Genomic DNA, 19,816 nt, shown 5'->3' with positions numbered 1-19,816 from the left:
GGATGACTGCGGAAGAGAGAGACAGAATTAGGCTTGAGGCTAAGAAAGCCACCCTAGGGCCAGGGGGTAGGTTCGCTAGAGGAGAATCGGGATCAGGTAGAGGAAATTTTCCCATCCCTCCGGCCCCAGTGGGACCCCAACTCGGCGGGAGGGAGGGTTTCCTTGGACAATTTTCACCGGGTTCTCCTAGCAGGCATAAAGGCAGCAGCCGGGAAGCCTACAAATTTATCAAAAGTTACTGAAGTCATTAAGGGAGCCCAGGAATCGGCACAGTTTTTCTGGAGCGCCTCTGAGAGGCTTACAGAGTTTACACTCCCATTGACCCAGACGCTCCAGAAAACCAAAAGGCACTCAATTTAGCCTTTGTAACCCAGCCCACTTCAGATATAAGGAAGAAGCTTCAAAAATTAGAGGAATTCCAGGGCATGAATCAGTCTCAATTAATTGAAGTAGCCCAAAAGGTATTCTTTTTTTTTTTTTTTTTTCAGATAAACCAGAAGTTCAATAAAAATGAAAAAAAAATTACAATACAGTGGGCTGGCAATGGGCTGCTTTAGAAGGTCTGATATATTGGTCGTGCTGACTCCACGTGGGTTCTAGGAGTTCACAGGATTGGTCCCTCACGCCCGAAGATTCACTTCACTCATTTGGCTTGTCCCCATGGGGGAGGCCTCTGTCCTCCTGGTGTAATTTTTGACCAGACTGGTTCTGGACTCCCTCATCCTGTGAGGAAAACTGCCTGAATCTGACCTTCACCATTGATGACAATGTTCATTTACACTGTTTTCTTAAGTCCACACTTGCACTCCATGTTCTGAGGTTGACAGATGGGTGAGAGCCAGTTTTATGGAGAATAAGAGCTTTGGGAATGCTGGCACCTCCACCATAGGAAAAGCCACAGCTCCCAGGGTCTCCTGGATCCCCTGCAAACTCCTCTGAAGCCTGCAGGCCCATCTCTCTTGCAACAAGTTCAGAAATGCAGAATGCCTGGGTGCTGGTGACAAACGGGACCAAGAGTCTGCACAGAAGGGGGCCCCGCTGGGCCTGGGCCTCCCTGGTGGCTGCTGAGAGCTGCATCAGTTAGGAGGTACTGTTCCTCCTCCGGGGGTGGAGGGCTTTCCTCTTGGCGATGTCCTCCTCTGTGTCACTCTCACAATTCCTCAGGCTCTCATCTGGCCTCAGGTGCACCTTCTTCATCAGGGAGCGGGTTAGGTGGTTACACAAGGAGACAACGCTGAAAGAGAGCTTCCACCTTCTGCGGACATACTGCTTCTTGAAGTTCTCCAGGTTGACCACGGACTCCCTGCGCACCAGGGCTTGCTGGTTGTCCACCGGCATGATCCAGGGGTGTCCGAGAGCCTCTTGGATTGTAAGCCGTTTCCGGGTCTCTTTAACCAGAAGCTTCCGAATGAAGTCCTTGGCCAGCTCACTGGTCTGACTGAAGAATTCCTCATCAAAGTCGTAACTCACCGCTGTGATATTTGCCAGTGTCTCCTGCTTCGTGTCTCCCAGGAAAGGGGATGCTCCACTTAGGAGGATGTAGGTGATGACGCCTATGCTCCACATATCAGCCTCCAGGCCCAGGGGCTCATAGTACACATTCTCTGGAGCAACAAATTCTGGTGTGCCAAAAATGTTCTTAAATTCAACTCCATCTTCTATTTTGTGAGCAAGGCCAAAGTCAATTAGCTTGATGTGTGGAATGGGAATATTCTTGTCTAACAACATAATGTTTTCTGGCTTGAGATCAAAGTGAGCAATTTTCTTGGCATGAAGGTAGTTCACTCCGTCCAGGATCTGCTTAATGAAGCTGGTGGCCTCCTCCTCACTCAGTGACTCCTTCTGGGCCAGGAAGTCAAAGAGCTCTCCTCCAGACACTAGCTCCAACATGAGCACCACGTCGTGCAGCGTGATGATGTTGGGATGCAGCACCTGCTTCAGGATGCTCACCTCCCGCTCGATGTCCTCCTGGCACACGTGCGGCTTCTTGGTGAACTTGGCTGCGTACTCCAGCCTGGTGCTCTTCTCCCGGCACTTCTTCACAATGGCAAACTGGCCGCTCCCCAGCTTCTCTCCGATGTCGTAACAGTCCTCCACCTTCTGCTGCTTGAAGGCCTCCATGTTTGGGCTCCTCATTGAGGCCTGGAGCATACTGCTGGCGGAAGGCTGCACCGCGGGCGGGCGCGGTGGGCAGGGGGCTCGGCGGGCACGGGGGGCGCGGCAGGGTGTGTGGCGCTCGGCTCCGCTCTGCTCCTCGCGCTCCCGGCGCCCTCCGGCTCTCCTCCCCGCCGCGGAGGAGCGGAGGGGCGGAGCGGCCAGCCCCGTCCCAGGCGCCAACTGGAGGCGCGCCCGGTGACCCAGGACGGGGCTCGGGGCGCCCCCCAAAAGGTATTCAACAATAGAGACTCCCCAGGGGAGAACCAGGATAAGAGACTAGCAAGGGCAGTTGCAGCAGCTCTAGAAGAAACAAACCCCCAAAGGAAAAAGGGTTCACAAAAAGACCAACAGCAGGGAAGTAGACCCCAGTTTGGGAAAAACCAGTGTGCCTATTGTAAAAAAGGACACTGGAAGAAAGGCTGCCCGACCAACCCGACGGGACAGGAAGAGGAAGTCTCAGGCCATGAAGGTCCTGAATCTAGAGGAGGGTTGACGGAAGGGGGGGGGGGGGGGGGGGCGGGGCTCCATCCCGCTCAGCCCCCAGGAGCCCAGGATAACATTATAGATAGGGGGCAAGCCTGTTAGCTTCCTAATAGATACTGGTGCTACCTATTCCATCCTAACCGAGCCTATGGAACCAATAACCACCAAGAAAACTTCCATTCAGGAGTCCACAGGAAAGTCAACTCTCTGCCCATGGACTTCAAAAAGGACAGTAGATCTTAGGAAAAACACTGTAACCCATTCGTTCCTTGTCATCCTGGAGTGTCCCTACCCCCTATTAGGACGAGACCTTCTACAGAAGCTACAAGCCACCATCTCGTTTGAAGGGGACAAGGCCCACCTTACTGTGGACCCTCCAGCTCAAGGTTCCTTTCCTACCAGAATCCTACTCACCTGCCCTCTGTTGGAGGGATATCTTTTACAGGAAGAACCGCTTCTGGAAGCGTCACCCGCCAGTGAGCCCTCTGCATACCTGAAAAGACTTCAGCAGCTCTTCCCCACCGTATGGGTGGAGAGCAACCCTCCAGGACTGGCAAGTCACCAAACCCTGGTCATAGTCCAATTAATGGCCACTGAAACACCAGCTCGGTTTCAGGCTCTTCTACTCGACCAGCCCCACATCAGGTTTCACAAGACTCTCACCATGAACCCTGCCAGCCTCTTCCTAGACGATGACCCTGAAGAACCTCTACCTGACTGTTTAAAGGTCATCAACTAGGTACAGACAGCTTGCCTGGACCTCACTGACACCCACTGGAATCGCCGGATGAGGTAGTGTTCACAGACGGGAGTAGTTTTGTCCAGGAAGGAATCAGGTATGTGGGGATGGCAATGGTTACTTTAGACCGAACCATCTGGTCTCAGGCACTCACTCGCGGGACGTCAGCCCAGAAGGCCAAGTTAATTGCCCTTATTCAGGCTCTCCGGTGGGCAAGAGTAAAATGAGTAACGATTTATACTGATAGCAAGTACGCATTTGCAATGGCTCACGTAGACAGTGTTATTTACAAGGAAAGGGGACTTTTAACTTCAGTTGAGAAGGACATCAAAAATAAGGAAGAAATTCTGGCTCTACTAGAAGCCATCTGGCTACCCAAGGTGGTGGCATTAGTCCACTGTAAGGGGCACCAGAAAGGGACTCTCTAGAAGCAAGAGGGAACCGGGCCGCAGATGAAGCGGCCTGGGAGGCTGCCCTAAAACCAGTGGGGCCCCTACAGATTTTAGTGACTCTTCCAGACCCTGACCTACCCACATCACCAGCCTACACGGAGGAGGAGGAGAAACTAGCCACACAGAGGCAGGCCTCCATGGAACAGGGGGTCCCTCAGGGGTGAGGACGACGGAGCCCAACGCGCTGGGGCATTTGCATGCATGACTCCGGAGACCAGGTTCAGAGACACAGATCTAAGTTTATTGGGGAATTACAACCATATAAAAAGGGGTAAGCTGCCAATAAAACAGGGACACGCTTGCTATGTTATCCAATGGGTGTGAGGGTCGGGGCTAAGAGTAGGTGGCTCTTGGAGATTTGTCAGGCGGGTGTTGCCACTTCCTGGTGTGCCAAGGAAGCATGTTTGCTGGAGTGTGCTCACAGAGTTGCATCAGCCGCAGCACTGAGATAAATCTCTTGAGCTCTACCCACATCTCCCCCTTCCCTTTTTATAAGTGCCTGCTGGATGTGGACAATCATAACTTGCTGTGCATCTATTCTTTGGATCATGGAGTAAAAGCAACGAAACAAGCAGAATGCAAGGAGGCCTCCTGATGCTAGGACGTTCCATATGAATATGTTAGCAGGATTTAACCAGGAGGTTAGACGGCTGAGGGCATCACTTAAGGAACTAAACTCAACAGATTCCAGCAATTAGATAGTACACAAGATTGCTGGGTAGAAGTAAAAGCGCTATAATTTCTTTGTAAGAAGAAGAAGGGGGGTCTCACACAGGGCCAGTAACTAAAACTATGAGTGGCATTGGGGTTGATTGCGAAGTTGTTCTCCCATCTACTTGTCGGCTTTTTCCAGGTGCCGTTATACAGGTGGGCCCCTTTTAGGCCGGTGAAGGCTCTTTTTTTTTTTTTAAATATATTTTATTGATTTTTTACAGAGAGGAAGGGGGAGAGATAGAGAGCTAGAAACATCGATGAGAGAGAAACATCGATCAGCCACCTCCTGCACATCTCCCACTGGGGATGTGCCCGCAACCCAGGTACATGCCCTTGACCGGAATCGAACCTGGGACCCCTCAGTCCGCAGGCCGACGCTCTATCCACTGAGCCAAACCGGTTTCGGCCGGTGAAGGCTCTTCGATTAATACATGTATTGGGCCCGCATAAATCCCACCCCAGGTAATGTAGTGTGTCCGTCGGTGTCTTGGTTGTCTCCGCCGCTGGGGCTGGTTGTCCTCTATGGTCAGGTCCTCCATTTCCTCTTCTGGGGGTGATGGTGATGGTGGTCTACAGCTCATCGCTGGTGGTGCAGGGTTTGATGTTATGGGCAGGAATCCACGCGGGATTTTTCTCACCTTCTGGAAAAATACAAGCAAACCCTCTCCCTTGGGTTAAGAGTGTATCCGGGCCCTTCCAAGCCCCGGTTAGTGGATCTCTCCACTGGACCAAAGGGAGAGGCGTTGGTATGTCTCTGAGACCTCCCCAATGTTTGAAAATGGGAGGAAGACCATCGGGGGCAAAATGAAAATAATTGAGGGTTATGAGAGCCTGTAATAGTTGCTGTTGAGGTGTTAATCTTTGGTCTATCCTTCCCCCCCTTTTTCTTTAGGAAGCTGGATTTTTAACTCTTTATTTTGTCTTTCTATTATGGCTTGCCCCTGTGGGTTGTATGGTATGCCAGTAACGTGCTTGATGTTATGTTTCGTGAGGAATTGCTGAAAAGCCTTGCTAGTGTAGCAGGGGCCATTATCTGTTTTAATTTCCCAGGGGAAGCCTAATGTTAAAAATGCTCCCTTGAGGATTGCTATTGCGTGGCGAGTCTTTTCACCTGTGTGAGCCTGAGCATACATGGCCCCAGAGCAAGTGTCAATGATTACATGTACATATTTGAGCCTACCAAAGCTGGGAATATGGGTCACATCTGCTTGCCATAAGGCATTGGGTTGGAGCCCCCGGGGGTTGACCCCTTGTCTTAAATGAATTTCCTTTGGCTTATTTTGACACCACGTATGTTTTTCATGGGTGTCTTGCTGTTAGCATTACAAATGAAAAAAATTTTTCTAGATGTAAATTAGTTACAGGATAGTTTTCCTTACACGGTATTTTTCCATTATCCCCCCCTTTTGATTTAATTATTAGGAGGCTTTTTGGAAAATTTATAATGCAGTCTAGATAACTTTAAATTTTATTTTTTTGTATAAAAATATGACTGCTTTAGGTTCATTGCATGTTAAGTAATTTTTCTATGAAATGAAAACTTTGGTCAATACTTCTTGAGCCAATTTTAATTAATCTGAAAACTTGACTACTATTTTACTGTCAAATTTAATACTCTAATAACAATCTTAGTTTACACTGTAAATATTAATGGAAAGGATTATTTTGCATCCTTGAGAAGGCCCTGAGTACTCCTGGTGTTAGGCTGGATTTAGATAGGGTAGCTGCTGTCAGCCAACTCTTTTATCTGGGTACCAATCTGGGCTGGGCATGGGAATCAAGAAGCAGCCATGGGGGCAGGAGACTTCCCTCAGAAGGGGCGAGTGTTCAAGCCCCTGCATAATTGGGGGGGGTGAGGATCTGTGCCCCACCTCTGTTGGCCCCCAAGTTCTCTTCTGCTGGCCCCTCTGCGACTGTGCCTGTCTTTGACTAACCAGCCATCTTCCAGGGCCAAGCAGGGTGATGTGAGGTTTAGTTTTGTCTCCTTGGTAGCCTATGTCCCTATGGCCTCCATGCCTAGTAACTGCCTTGGGATCCCCTCACCTGCTGGCGGGGCCCCGGCTTTGATCATGGGGAACCTAGGTTTCTTCTCCAGAGAGGGCCCAACTCACGCCATTGGGCAAGAGACAGATCCTTGGTACCAGCCACTATGAGGCTTCAACCTTAGCATGAACAGAGAGCTCAGGCAACAGCTGTGGGCAATTGGATTATAAGAAGAGGGACCCTCTTGGCAAAAAGGGCAAGAGAGGCCAATATAGAATGCTCAAGTGCCTTCCCAGGGGGCCTTCCACACAGTAGAAGGGATTAAATCCTTTCATGTCCTTATTAAACTGCTGTTTGCCCTTTCTTAGAGGCAAAAACCTAAAATATACATTTATTAACTTTTATTTAATAAAGCTTTCCATGTGATTTCAAGTATATTAAATTGGCTTTATTAAAAGATTCTTTAAGAAGAGAGAATAAACTTTTGAAAACATTTCAGGGCCCATGAAATGTCTTAAAGTTATTCCTTGGTTTTAGTTTTAAAATCTAACTTGAAAGACCATGTATGTGTATACATGATTTAAAGACTATATACTTTTTATAATTATTAAGAGATATCAATTAAATTAAAACTGATCTTTGTATATAAAAATTTCGGTTGTGATTATAGAATTTATTCTTTTTTCTAATCAGACCAATGAGTAACATATTTTGAATTCCAAATTTTTCAGAGATAGCACAAGATTTTATTAAAAATAAATTTCTACACTTTAGGCATTTAGTTACCACAATTATAATTTTTCCCAATTTAATTTAACTAGAACTTTAAACTCTTAGCTGGCAAGTTAAACATTCAGCATTTCTTTAGATTAAGCAGGTGCTTCCTTCCTTATGTAATTTTAAGTATATTGTATTAGTCTAATTTAGTATTGGAAGGGTTAAAGAGAAGAAAATAGGACAGAGAAAAATTGTTGTGCTTACTAGCAGCTTGTGGCCTTGAGTCCAACATAGTTCAGATAAGTAAAAATTAACAAAGAACCCTCTCTCCTTGCTCTCCCTGCCAACGGCCTCTTTTTTTGTTTTCTTCATTAACCATTTGGATATTGGGGATATTGTTGCAGATCCGGTAGCATTTGCTGCAGCTGTGGGGTTAACATTCACAGGAAAGAGTCCAGGGGTCTCCAGCCCTAAGGACATCTTTGCTCTATCTCTCTGGCTACACATGGATTGATATATCCCCGTCCATGGATTATCATCCGTGTCCCCCACGAAAGGATTACTTGGGGGCTGCTGGGCAGTTAAACTTTTTGTTCGCTCTGCGAGGGGAGCGGGGGAGTGACTCTGGCAGGAAGCCCCCTGGTGAGACTCCCCTGCTTTCGCCTTGCTCTTTTCTGTCTCAGTTTCAGTTTTTCTTGAGCTTTGAGAAACTACTTTTGGCTTGTCGAAAACAGCCCAGGGATCTGCGGGGGCAGAGGGCTCTGGAGGGGAAGAGGGAGGCAGAGAGTCTTCTGTTCCCCCACCCGCACCGACGGTGGTGGAGAGAGCCTCCAGTATGGGAAGTGCAGGCTTGGGCGGGGCCCCGCTTAGGCAGGCTAAGATTGCTAAGATAGCAGGTGCTAGAGAAAGCGGAAAAGTCTTTCCCTCATGGACCTCTGCTGATCTTATCCTCCGTAATGCTTTCTCCCATGTACTGGGATCCCAAATGGGGGCTTCTAGCAGCCAAGGGTTAAATGCTATTAGAACATCCCAGAGCTTTTGTAGCTCCTTTTCTGTTACTTTTACTCGCCTACTCTGTAACAGCGCATGAAGCACACGAGCCTGAGGGGCTCGGGCTGAAGGGGGAAGGTTTCCCATCATTACAGAGAGTCACTCACCCGTCCAGGAGCATGCCGGGGTCCCTGTTCGAGGCGCCAGATGGAACAGGGGGTCCCTCGTGGGTGAGGATGACGGAGCCCAACGCGCTGGGGTGTTTGCATGCATGACTCCGGAGACCAGGTTCAGAGATACAGATCTAAGTTTATTGGGGAATTACAACCATATAAAAAGGGGTAAGCTGCCAATAAAACAGGGACACGCTTGCTATGTTATCCAATGGGTGTGAGGGTCGGGGCTAAGAGTAGGTGGCTCTTGGAGATTTGTTAGGCGGGTGTTGCCACTTCCTGGTGTGCCAAGGAAGCATGTTCACTGGAGTGTGCTCACAGCGTTGCATCAGCCGCAGCACTGAGATAAATCTCTTGAGCTCTGCCCACACCTCCAGAAACCCGGAAGGATAGTGGACTTTACCGGATGGCCGACTTTTGGTTCCCAAGGCTCTAGGTCGGACAATAGTTAACCAGTTATACCAGTTCACCCACCTAGGCCATACCAAGCTCACAGAACTCCTAAGGGATAGAAACTAATATCCAACCTAGATAGTATAATTGACAGCGTTGTTTCCCGATGCATTACTTGTGCTCAAGTGCCGGGGTTCTTGTCCCAGCATCAAGAAGGGTTCAGGAATCTGGAGAAGGCTGTGCGTAGATTTTAAATAAGAGTCCGGAGACGAAATATAATTTTGAAAGGCATTTGGGGGTCAGAGGAGCTTAGCTAAAGGAGCTAAATTCTAAGGTCTTAGGTCTAAGGCCTTAGGTTCTCCTTGTCCCCAGGACCCCATGCTTTTTATTAACACAACTTGTCCTAAGGAGAGGCAGAGATATACACTTCAAAGGGTGTACAGAAACATTGTCAGAATGGGGGAATTAGCCTACGGCTGTTCAGGTGTTTGGCCAGTAGGAGGCAATAACATGTAGATTAAGATGCCTTTTAGCTGTCTGGCAGCCAAGCAATAATCCCTTTTCAGGTTTGGGGAAATGCCCTCAGCCATTCCCAGATACAGCCCTGCTGTCATGCTGGAATTAGTCTCCGGCACTCAAGTAAATGCCAAACAGGATAAAAGACTCCCAGCAGGAATCCGGGCACCGGGAAAAGTCCCCGGGAGAACACTGGGAAATAGACTTCACAGAAATCAGGCCCACGGCAGCAGGGTATAAATATCTGCCGCAGGGTATAAATATCTCCTAGTTTTCGTAGACACCTTCTCAGGATAGGTTGAAGCTTACCTGACTAGGACAGAAACTGCCACCATTGTAGCTAAAATGTTACTCCCGGAAATAGTCCCCAGATTTGGCTTACCTGTAACTTTAGGATCGGACAATGGACCCGCTTTTGTAGCCAAAATTTCACAGGACTTAGCAAAAGCATTAAGTATTAATTGTAAACTACATTGTGCCTACCAGCCCCAAAGTTCTGGGCAGGTAGAATGCATAAATAGGACCTTAAAAGAGGTCCTCACCAAATTTACCTCAGAAACTGGTGAAAATTGGGCCACCTTACTCCCCTTTGCCCTACTCAGGGCAAGGTGCATTCCATACCAAGTGGGGTTCTCCCCACATAAAATTATGTTTGGGAGACCCCCTCCAATACTCCCAAAATTTAGAGAAGAAATAAAAGCTGACATCCATAACCAATCTTTACTCAAGTCCTTACAGGCTTTATAGTCCACCCAGAAAGAAGTCCAGAAGCTTGTCAGAGATGCCCTGCCTATACCAACTTCTGATCTGGTTCATCCCTTCCAACCTGGTGACTCTGTTTAGGTAAATAAATTTACCACCCAAGGACTGACTCCTACCTAAAAAGGACCACACACCATCATCTTGACCATCCCCAAGGCAGTCAAGGTTGATGGGATCCTGATGTGGCTTCATCACACCCGGCTTAAGGCCGCACAGGCAGAATAGAGAGTCCAGGACTCTTCGACCCTCTAAAGATAAAACTTTCCCATGTGTCCCGTTTTTAATTTTCTTTGTAGGATTAAAGGGGACTTCCAAACTGAGTAGGTTAACAATGTTAACAATCCCCATAGGCCGTCCCAGAAGTAGATTTAGGAACTCAAAAATAGAATTACTAGAGGAATTCTTACCAATATAACTAAACTAGACTAGAGGACATATTCCTTACCACCGACTTCATTATTACTCCTGGCCCTCATTCTTGGCCCTTATCTTATAAACTGGTTTACTAACTTTATTCAACAAAGAATTAATTCTATCAAGCTCATGGTCGATATAACCCCCTCCCCAACAGTGACCCACAAGAGTCAATGATTTCACTCATGAACATAAAACCAGTGGGGAATGAAGTATAGGCAATTCATCTTGTCCCTGTAACCTCTATGCTGGGAAAAACTGCTGTTTGAAAATTTCCACTAAACACAGATAGTCCTTTGTTCTGTGAATCAACCCTGCTATCCTTGGCTTCTGTAAACACACTTGCTTGCTTGAATAATAGGGAAAATAAGCTCAACTAGGGCCACTGCTGGCCCTAGCTACTCCCATGCCTGGTGCCCTCCAGTTATCTGAAATGCTCAAGGCTACTGAGTTGTGCTGTGCTCAAGGTTACAAGCTTCTTGCAACAAACATCTACATAGGGCTCTTTGAAAAGCCTACAAAGGGTCCGGAAACTCCATATTTGGGAGACAAAGGAGAGGGTATAAAGGGAAAGTTTCCTCCATGTTGCTTTGCTCAGACTTTGAGAGACAACTCCTATGAGACTGCTAGTGTAATAAAAGACTCCAAATTAATTCAGCTTACTGATTGATTAGGGTGTCCTCTGTTTAGCTCGCTGATTTATAATATAACAAAAGCAGTTATGATGGGTAGCCATGTCCTAGGCCAGTATTTTCCCTGAGGAGGTCAATTTTTACCTTAACTGAGCCTATTGTCTTTTTGCATCATAACATACCTATGAAATATACCTTCCCTTCAACCACCACCCCCACCACTGGAGCACAACCACATGCACCTGGGCACCAGGACAGGAAACCATAAATTGCTTCATTGCTATTGTTATCATGTTAATTGTTGACTGTTAACTATCCTGTACCCACCTAAGTAATTGTCTATTATTTTACTTTTTATCCAATCCCAGAGATTCCCCCCTTCGCTTTTTCCCGCCTCCCTAATCTATCACCAATGGATTTCAAGTAACCATCTCCTCCTTTGATGTAAGGTATAAAACAAGCTGAAAAAACACCATTCTCTGGAGCAGTGGTTGTCAACCTTTTGGACCTCACAGACCACTAGTGGTCCATGGACCACTAGTTGGCAACCGCTGCTCTGGAGCATTTTCCTAATCCTTTGAGATTCTGCTTCCTGGAAATTGTCAACAGTTTGGCTCAAATAAACTCACAAAAAATCTTTACAGGTTTGAATGTTTTTATAATAACACCTCTATGGTTAAGTACCTTCCCCTGCACCATTTTGACTTTATTGAGTATGATCTTATCTCTCCCTGTTCCCTTGCCCCCCCCGCCCAATCCTGTACTGGGGGGTGGGAGGGTGGGATGTTAACCCCTTGGAGGGACAATACTGTGATTCCTTGGGGTGTCAAGATGTAGATTCCTGGTGAAGCAAACAGGCCTCTGTTTCCCAGCTGAATATGCTTAACAAATCTGACTCTTTGCATTCTTTCCCATCAGTAATTAGCTAACTATGGTAACAGTATGACTAGCAACATGCCAGGGGAGGAAAGGTCAGGGGAGGGTCCAAACCACAGGATCAGTGACATACTGTACTGGGGGAGGAAAGGTCACCCTGGGGGCAAGGTCCCAGGTTTCCCAGTTTTGCCCATTGCTAGGGCTTTCTACCCTGCTGACCTGTATGGCCCATCATCCTTCCACTGATCATGTCTATCTAACTGCCTACCACAAAGGGATTGAGAAGTACAAATTGGTTGTTACAGAATAGCCATGGGGATAATAATGTACAACATAGGAAATATAGTCAATTGTCTACACTAATAAAAGACAAACATGCAAATTGACCGTACCTTCACTACACCTTAAGCCACACCCACCAGCCAATCAGAGCAACTATATGCAAATTAACCCAACCAAGATGGCGGCCAGCAGCCACAGAGCTGGAGCAAGCAGGAGGCTTGGTTGCTCCAGTGATGGAGGAAGCCAAGCTTCCTGCCTGCCGTGGCCGGCTCTGAACTCCACTCAAGGCAACAAAGTTTCAATTATAGAAGATAAATAAACCCCAGATACCTGCTTTCAGCCAGCCGTGGCCACAGTGCTGGACGGAGCAGGAGGCTTGGGTTTCCCCTGGCAATGGAGGAAGCCAAGCTTCCCGCCTGCCCTGGCCAGCTCTGAGCTCCACTCAAGGCTACAAAGTTTCAATTATAGAAGGTAAATAAATCCCAGAATAAAAAGAAAAAAGAAAAAAAGGAGAGGCTGGGAGCTTCCGTCGCTGGGGGGCTTGGCCAGCCTGAAAATGGCTCTCAGACCTTCACCCAGACTGGCCAGGCACCCCAGTGGGGAACCCCCACCCTAAAGGGGGTGTGGCCAGCCTGAAAACAGCCATCAGCCCCTCACCCAGGCTGGCCAGGCACCCCAGCGGGACCCCCACCCTGATCCGGGACACCTTTCAGGGCAAACCAGCCGGCCCCCACCCATGTACCAGGCCTCTATCCTATATAATAAAAGGGTAATATGCAAATTGACTCTAACAGCAGAAAGACTGGGAATGACTGGTCACTATGACACACACTGACCACCGGGGGCAGATGCTCAATGCAGGAGCTGCCCCCTGGTGGTCAGTGCGCTCCCACAGGGGGAGCTCTGCTCAGCCACAAGCCAGGCTGATGGCTGCCAGCACAGTGGTGGTGGCAGGAACCTCTCCCGCCTCCTCAGCAGCACTAAGGATGTCCGACTGCAGCTTAGGTCTGCTCCCTGCTGGTAAGCGGACATTCCTCGAGGGCTCGAGGGCTGCCAGAGGGATGTCTGATTGTGAGCTTAGGTCCAATCCCCCAGGGGCAGGCCTAAGCCAGCAGGTGGTCATCTCCCGAGGGGTCCCAGACTGTGAGAGGGCACAGGCCGGGCTGAGGGACCCCCCTGAGTACACACATTTTTGTGCACTGGGCCTCTAGTATTCTAATAGCTATGTATAGTGTCAGATTACAATGAGATCAGGATGATCATTTAATCAGTTATATAATGTTTAATTACTGGAGTGTCCACCTGAAACTAATATGTCAACTATAATTGAAAACTAAAAAGTGATTTTAAAAAATTGTGTGGCCAATTTTTCCCATTACTAAGTCACTCTCAGCCAAAGCAGAAAACAGAAAAGTCAAACCTCTCAAACAGGCCAACGGTAAGCAAAAGGCCCCTCCTCCCACACTCCGTCTACACGCGTTGCCAGGGTGCTCCGCTAGGCCTACACCCTGGAGGGCTTCGCCATCTCTTTAGGCGCGCTCCCAGTTTTCAAAGGGGCGGGTCTTCCGGTCTATGGCGGCCTTTACTCAAGAAACGTTTTTTCCTACGCCCCGCCCTCCCTGCTGCCGGGGGAGGAAGATGCCCGCCCGAATCCCCTAGGTAACATCCCCCGCTGTGACGTCGCTGGGAATAGTAGTTTGCGTGAGCCTGGTGGTGCCCGAGCACAGGCGTAGAGGGTCCGGTGGGCACTACATTTCCCAGGAGCCCTTGGTTCAGGGGCGGGGCTCCCTCGGAGGCGGTGATTGTGGCGGCTCTTTCGTAAATGCTGCGGCGACTCCGGCTTTGGTTTGAGGGGACTGAGAGGCCCGGGGACTTCGGAGAGGTAGTACGTGGGCTTAGGGAGATGGGGAGCTGGGGGTTTCGACGCTCCGCACCTGAGAGGGTCTGCTGCGCGCGGGAGGATCCGCTTCGGGCCGGGGGCCGCGGGGCGTGGCCAACGTCTGTTCCAGGTTAACGGGGTTTCGTGGGGAGCCTCCGTTTCTCACTGCGGAGGTCTTGGCCACACTCTAAGCTGTTGTTAGGCGCAGAGACTCGGTCTGCTTGCGGAGAGTGTGCCGGGACGTTGCTTTCTGTCCTCCGCAAGGGCCGGTCTCCATCACTCTGGGGAGGTCCTTGTCTACCGCTTTGCTGTGGAATCGTGGCTTCCGAGGAGGTGCGTTTTGGAGGCCTAATACACCATCACCTCCTCGACCAGCCGGTACCTTCTCACGGTCTGAGCGTGGTTTTGAATTAATTGAGTATGTCCACTTTCCTCCTGCTTCAGAAAACGGAGCACAGGTATTTTCTTTTTTTGACATCTCCAAAAAAGTCATATTTATGACTTTACATTAATGTTATGTTAAACAGAATGATATAGTTGTCTCATGGACTTAATAATTTCTCCATTTCCAAACCTCATCAAGTAGTCATTAATTTACACTTATGAAGTAAGTCAGCTGAATGTTTGAAGTCCGGATGAATTTTAAGATCTTCAGTTTGCCTGCTGAATATTCACAGTATTGACATAAATAAACCCCTTCAGATAAATGTGAATTTAAATGGTTGTAATATTCTAGGATCATTGAAAAGCTTTTCCCATACTCATCACAAACATGAGGAAAATTTTAATATGTTCAATAGCATATTAACATTGAACATTGCCTGTTCTAGGAAAATCACATACTTGGCGTACAAAGAAGTTTTTACATCTGTCAAAGGTAATTTTGCTCAAGAAGCTATACTGTCCATGTTGTCCATTGTTACACTCGCACTTAAGTATATTAATTTACATGCATGTTCATTTACTACATGGCTGTGCAGGTCTCCTGGATCATTTGTTTCATGTTCACAGACTGACACAAATACTGTTCGTCACATTTGGGAGCACAGGTATTTTCAATGTGAGTCATACAGTGCAATGAAGCGACAAGGGAACCTGCAGTCTCATTAAAAAATTCCATTAAATCCATATTTTTGACACCCTCTATTTTTTAGTTCTTCAGTTACATTAGCCACAGTTCAAGTGCTCAATAGCTTTATGTGACACGTGGCTACCATATTGGACTACTCAGGACTATGTAATTGTATTTTCTCTCTCTCATGCACTGCTCTCCATTTTGCTTTTGTCAACTAATATATATTCTGTTGGTTATATTCAGTACTTCTATGTCAGCACTTAATGAACTTACTTATTCTCCTTAATGACTACTTAATCTGAATACCATAATTAGCTGGACCCCTGTTAATGGACATTTAAGTTAATTTTAGTTTATTACAAATGTGAACTTGTGCTAATATAGCACACAGTGCCTAGATGTGAAATTGCTGAGTCAAAGTTTCTTTTTCTTTTTTTTGGCGTCAGAATAGGGAATGAGTCAAAGTTTCTGTGCATTTACAGTTTGGATAGATATTGTCAAATTGCCCTTCAAAAGATTGTACCAGTTTACCTTCCTAGGTAATACTTTATGAAAGAGTTTCTCTTTTCTGTACTGGGTGTTATCAGGTTTTAGTCTTTGCCAACAGAGTATGTGAAAAATAGTATGTTGTAACTTTTTCAATTTCTAATCAGTTGAATGAAGATGAGCACATTTTAATGTTTGGGTCTCTTTATTTTCCTATTTATATCTTTTGTATATGTTTTTCAGACACTAGGTATGAAGCTAAATACATGTTTGTTTGCCTTTGGTTTATATACTTTTTGTTGTATTACATTGATAAAGTCTAGAATTAGGTCTGAAAAGTAGTGTGAAATGTCATTCCACTTTGGTACTAGATCTCTCAGCTCTCCTCTCAAAGACATGGCTATGGGAGGTCTCCCCTCCATCCTCATCAGCCTACAAACATGTTTTTGGTTCTTCTTTTTTTTAATCCTCACCCGGGGATATATTTTTATTGATTTTTGAGGGAGAGAGAGGGAGAGAGAGAGAATAGAGAGAGAGAGAAAGAGAGAGAGGGAGAGAGAGATAACAGAGCGAGAGAGAAAGAGAGAGAGAGAGAAACATTGATGTGAGAGAGAAACATCAATTGGCTGCCTCCAGTACATGCCCCTACTGGGGATCCAACCCGCAACCTAGGTATGTGTCCTGACCAGGAATCAAACCCGCCTCATTTTGCTGTACTGAATGATGTTCCAACCAACTGAGCTACACACGCCAGGGCTATTTCATCTGTTTTAAAAAATCTCTCTCTTCTTCTTGCTTCCCTGTGTAGCTGCTATGCTATTTATTTTCTTCTCTTTATAACGAAACTCCTGGAAAGAACTATACTCACTGTCTCCAGTTTCTTACTCTTTCATGTATCCCCTCCATTCAAACTTTTGCCACCTCCTCAGTTGCTTTCAAGTTATGACCTTTGCTTTGCTAAATTTTAAGGTCAGTTCTCAGTTCTCGCCTTTCATCAATTAACAGCATTAACATAGCCCATTATTCCTTGAAACACTTTAAAAAAAACTTTATTGTTGAGAGTATTACAGATATCCCCTTTTATTCCTCCCGTTGCCCCCCTCCACCAGGTTCCCGCCCTGCCCCAGGTCTTCACCACCTTGTTTTCTGTGTCCATAGGTAATGCATATCCTATATAATAAAAGGCTAATATGCAAATCGACCAAACAGTGGAACAACCAGTTGCTATGACATGCACTGACCACCAGAGGGGCAGACGCTCAACACAGGAGCTGCCCCCTGGTGGTCAGTGCACTTCCCCTGGGGGAGTGCTGCTCAGCCAGAAGCTAGCCGCATGGCTGGCGAGCACAGTGGTGGTGGCTGGAGCCTCTCCTGCCTCCACTGCAGGCAGGCAGTATGGAGTAAAGGGTCCTGGACTGCAAGAGCCCCGGACTGTGAGAGGGATGTCTGACTGCCAGCTTAGGCCCGATCCCTCTGGACGTCCCCCAAGGGGTTCTGGACTGTGAGAGGGTGCAGGCCAGGCTGAGAGACCCCCCCCCCCCCCAACTGCATGAATTTTGTGCACTAGGCTTCTAGTCTATATATAAAAGCCTAATATGCTAAGTGTCTGTTTCAGCTGGTTGCTATGACACGCACTGACCACCAGGGGGCAGACACTCCAGCTGGTAGGTTAACTTGCTGCTGGGGTCTGGCCAATTCATCGGAACTGGGCGAGACAGGCCGGACTGGCCCTGGAGCCAACCTCCCACGGTCCCTCCCCAGCTTCTAGAATATTTCTTCTAATTAATTTTCTTTCAGTGTGCACAAATCTGTGCACCTGGCCTCTAGTATGCATATAAGATCTTTGGTTTATTCCCTGCCTCCCCTCCTCCGCCTCCCCCGGCCCTGTCCTCTTTCCTTTGAAGATTTGTCAATCTGTTCCATGCCTCTGGTTCTGTTTTACTCATCAGTTTATTTTGTTCATTAGATTTCTTGTTTGTTTGTTTTGATTTTTAGATTCAATTGTTGATAGATATGTATTTATTACTATTTTATTGTTGATATTTTGGTTCTTTTTCTTCCTGTTCTTCCTCCTCCTCTTCTTCCTCTTCTTAAGGAATACCTTTCAACATTTCATGTAATACTGTTTTGGTGGTGATGAACTTCATTAGCTTTTTCTTATCTTTGAAGCTCTTTATCTGACATCAATTCTAAATGATAGCTTTGCTGGGTAGAGTAATCTTGGTTGTAGGTCCTCACTTTAAATATTTCTTGCCACTCCCTTATGGCTTGCAAAGTTTCTGTTGAGAAATCAGCTGACAGTCATATGGGCATTCCTTTGTAAGTAACTAACTGTTTTTCTCTTGCAGCTTTTAAGATTCTCTCTTTGTCTTTAATCTTTGGCATTTTAATGATGATGTGTTTTGGTGTGGTCCTCTTTGGGTTTCTCTTGTTTGGGACTCACTGCGCTTCTTGGACTTAGAAGTTTATTTCTTTCACCGGGTTGGGGAAAATTTGTGTTATTATTTCTTCAAATAGGTTTTCAATTTCTTGCTCCCTCTCGTCTCCTTTCAGCATCCCCATGATGTAAATGTTGGTATGCTTCAAGTTGTCTCAGAGGCTCCCTACACTATCTTCATATTTTTGGATTCTTTTTTCTTTCTTTTTTTTTCTCTTTTTTCTTTTCACTCTTCTGCATAGGTGTTTTTTGCTTCTTTATATTCCAAATTGTTGATTTGATTCTCAGAATACTCTACTCTATTGTTGAATTCCTGTAAATTATTCTTTATTTTAGTTAGTGTATGCTTACTTTATGACTGGTCTTTTTCATGTCTTTGATGTTTCTCACTAAGATTTTTGAAATTCACACTAAGATCACTGAAGCTCTCATTAAGATCCTTGAGCAACCTTAATAACCATTGTTTTGAACTCTGTATCTAGTAGTTTGCTTGCGTCCATTTTATTTAGTTTTCTTTCTGGAGATTTCTTCTGTTCTTTCATTTGTGACATGTTTCTTTGTCTCTGCATTTTGGCTGCTTCCTTATGTTTGTTTCATTGTATTAGGTAGAGCTGCAATGTCTCCTGGATTGGTAGAGTGGCCTTGTGTATTAGGTGTCCTTAGGGCCCAGTGGCTCAGCCTCCCAGTTACCTGAGCTGGGCACTCTAGGTGTGCAGCTGTGTGGGCTGTGGGCACAGTCTTATAGTTGAGACTTGATTGCTATTGGTGTCACTGGGAGGAATTGACCTCTAGGCCAATTGGCTGTGAGAACCTGCTGTGTCTACAGTGGAAGAGCTGCTGTGCAGAAGACACCCCTATGGAGCAGGACTTGCTTCAAGTGAGGATTTGGTGCTCACTGAGTCTGCCCCTTGAGTGTTTTGCTTGTGGATGTGTAGAGTTGTAATATGGTAAGATCTGAAGCTGTCCACTGGGTGCACTGGCTCTGGGGCTTCCCAAGAGGTACAAAGTCAGCCACTGCCTCGGGTTACTGGGAAGGAGCCATAGAGCGATCTGCAGATGATTGCTACTTGTATTGGACTTAGAAGTGCCCAGGAGAGGCCAAGCTGTGAAGCAAGGCAGGCTAGTGCTAGTGTTGGGTCTTGGAACTCTAATTTATTTTTTTAAGGTTCACTTTTTTATTATACTTTTTACATTAAATCTTTATTGTTGAAGGTATTACATATGTCCCCCTTTTCCCCTCATTGATACCTTCTAGCCCACCCCTGTCCTCCACCCCAGGCCTTCACCACCCTATTGTCTGTGTTCATGGTTATGTATATACTAGAGGCCTGGTGCATGAATTTGTGCACGAGTGGGGTCCCTTGGCGTGGCCTGCAGGGATTAGGCTGAAACCAGCAGTCCAATGCTGCCTGCCGCTCCTGCCGGCCGCTCCCACTCATCCTGGCCCCACTGCGCCTGCTGTGGAGCTCGCGCTCCGTCAGTCTTGATCGGGAAAGGCTCGCGCCACCGCCGCAGCTCTTGCCAGCTGTGAGCCCTGTGTCTAGCACTCATTCTGAGGAGGGTTGGGGAGGCTGGGACGCGATCGGCCCTCCAGGTGGGCGGTGAGATGCCCTTGCCGGCCCAGGAGCAGGGGGAGGTGGAGAAGCCCTCAGGGGC

General features: G+C 47.0%; 1 protein-coding gene, 1 long non-coding RNA gene and 1 pseudogene across 7 annotated transcripts in view; 1 reads left to right on the top strand and 2 right to left on the bottom strand.

Moving 5' to 3' along the window:
• Positions 1-1,080: 1,080 nt before the first annotated feature.
• Positions 1,081-2,151, bottom strand: LOC139005192 (death-associated protein kinase 2 pseudogene; annotated as a pseudogene).
• Positions 2,152-4,064: 1,913 nt separating this feature from the next.
• LOC139005191 (uncharacterized) lies at positions 4,065-13,800 on the bottom strand. The gene is made up of 3 exons (XR_011470643.1): positions 13,704-13,800; positions 8,403-8,539; positions 4,065-5,186 (listed from the first exon to the last, which is right to left on the bottom strand). It is a non-coding gene; the product is annotated as an uncharacterized lncRNA (long non-coding RNA).
• Positions 13,801-14,111: 311 nt separating this feature from the next.
• Positions 14,112-19,816, top strand: part of CPAP (centrosome assembly and centriole elongation protein) — a 105,327-nt gene continuing 99,622 nt past the window's right edge. For 3 of the 6 annotated variants that reach the window (XM_070409353.1, XM_070409349.1, XM_070409352.1), the window contains exons 1-2: positions 14,113-14,165; positions 14,993-15,039. The gene's annotated coding sequence lies outside the window, so the exon portion shown is untranslated. Of the gene's footprint in view, positions 14,166-14,198; positions 14,621-14,992; positions 15,040-19,816 lie in introns of those variants that run through there. The other 3 variants (XM_070409354.1, XM_070409350.1, XM_070409351.1) reach the window with 3 other exon arrangements.

Source organism: Myotis yumanensis, unplaced genomic scaffold, assembly GCF_028538775.1.
Source record: "Myotis yumanensis isolate MYYU_CA2020_CCGP unplaced genomic scaffold, mMyoYum1.0.hap1 SCAF_3, whole genome shotgun sequence".
In the NCBI taxonomy this organism is placed as follows: Eukaryota; Metazoa; Chordata; class Mammalia; order Chiroptera; family Vespertilionidae; genus Myotis; species Myotis yumanensis.
Note: the sequence above shows the minus strand (reverse complement) of the source record. Positions and strands in the feature narration are given on the sequence as shown.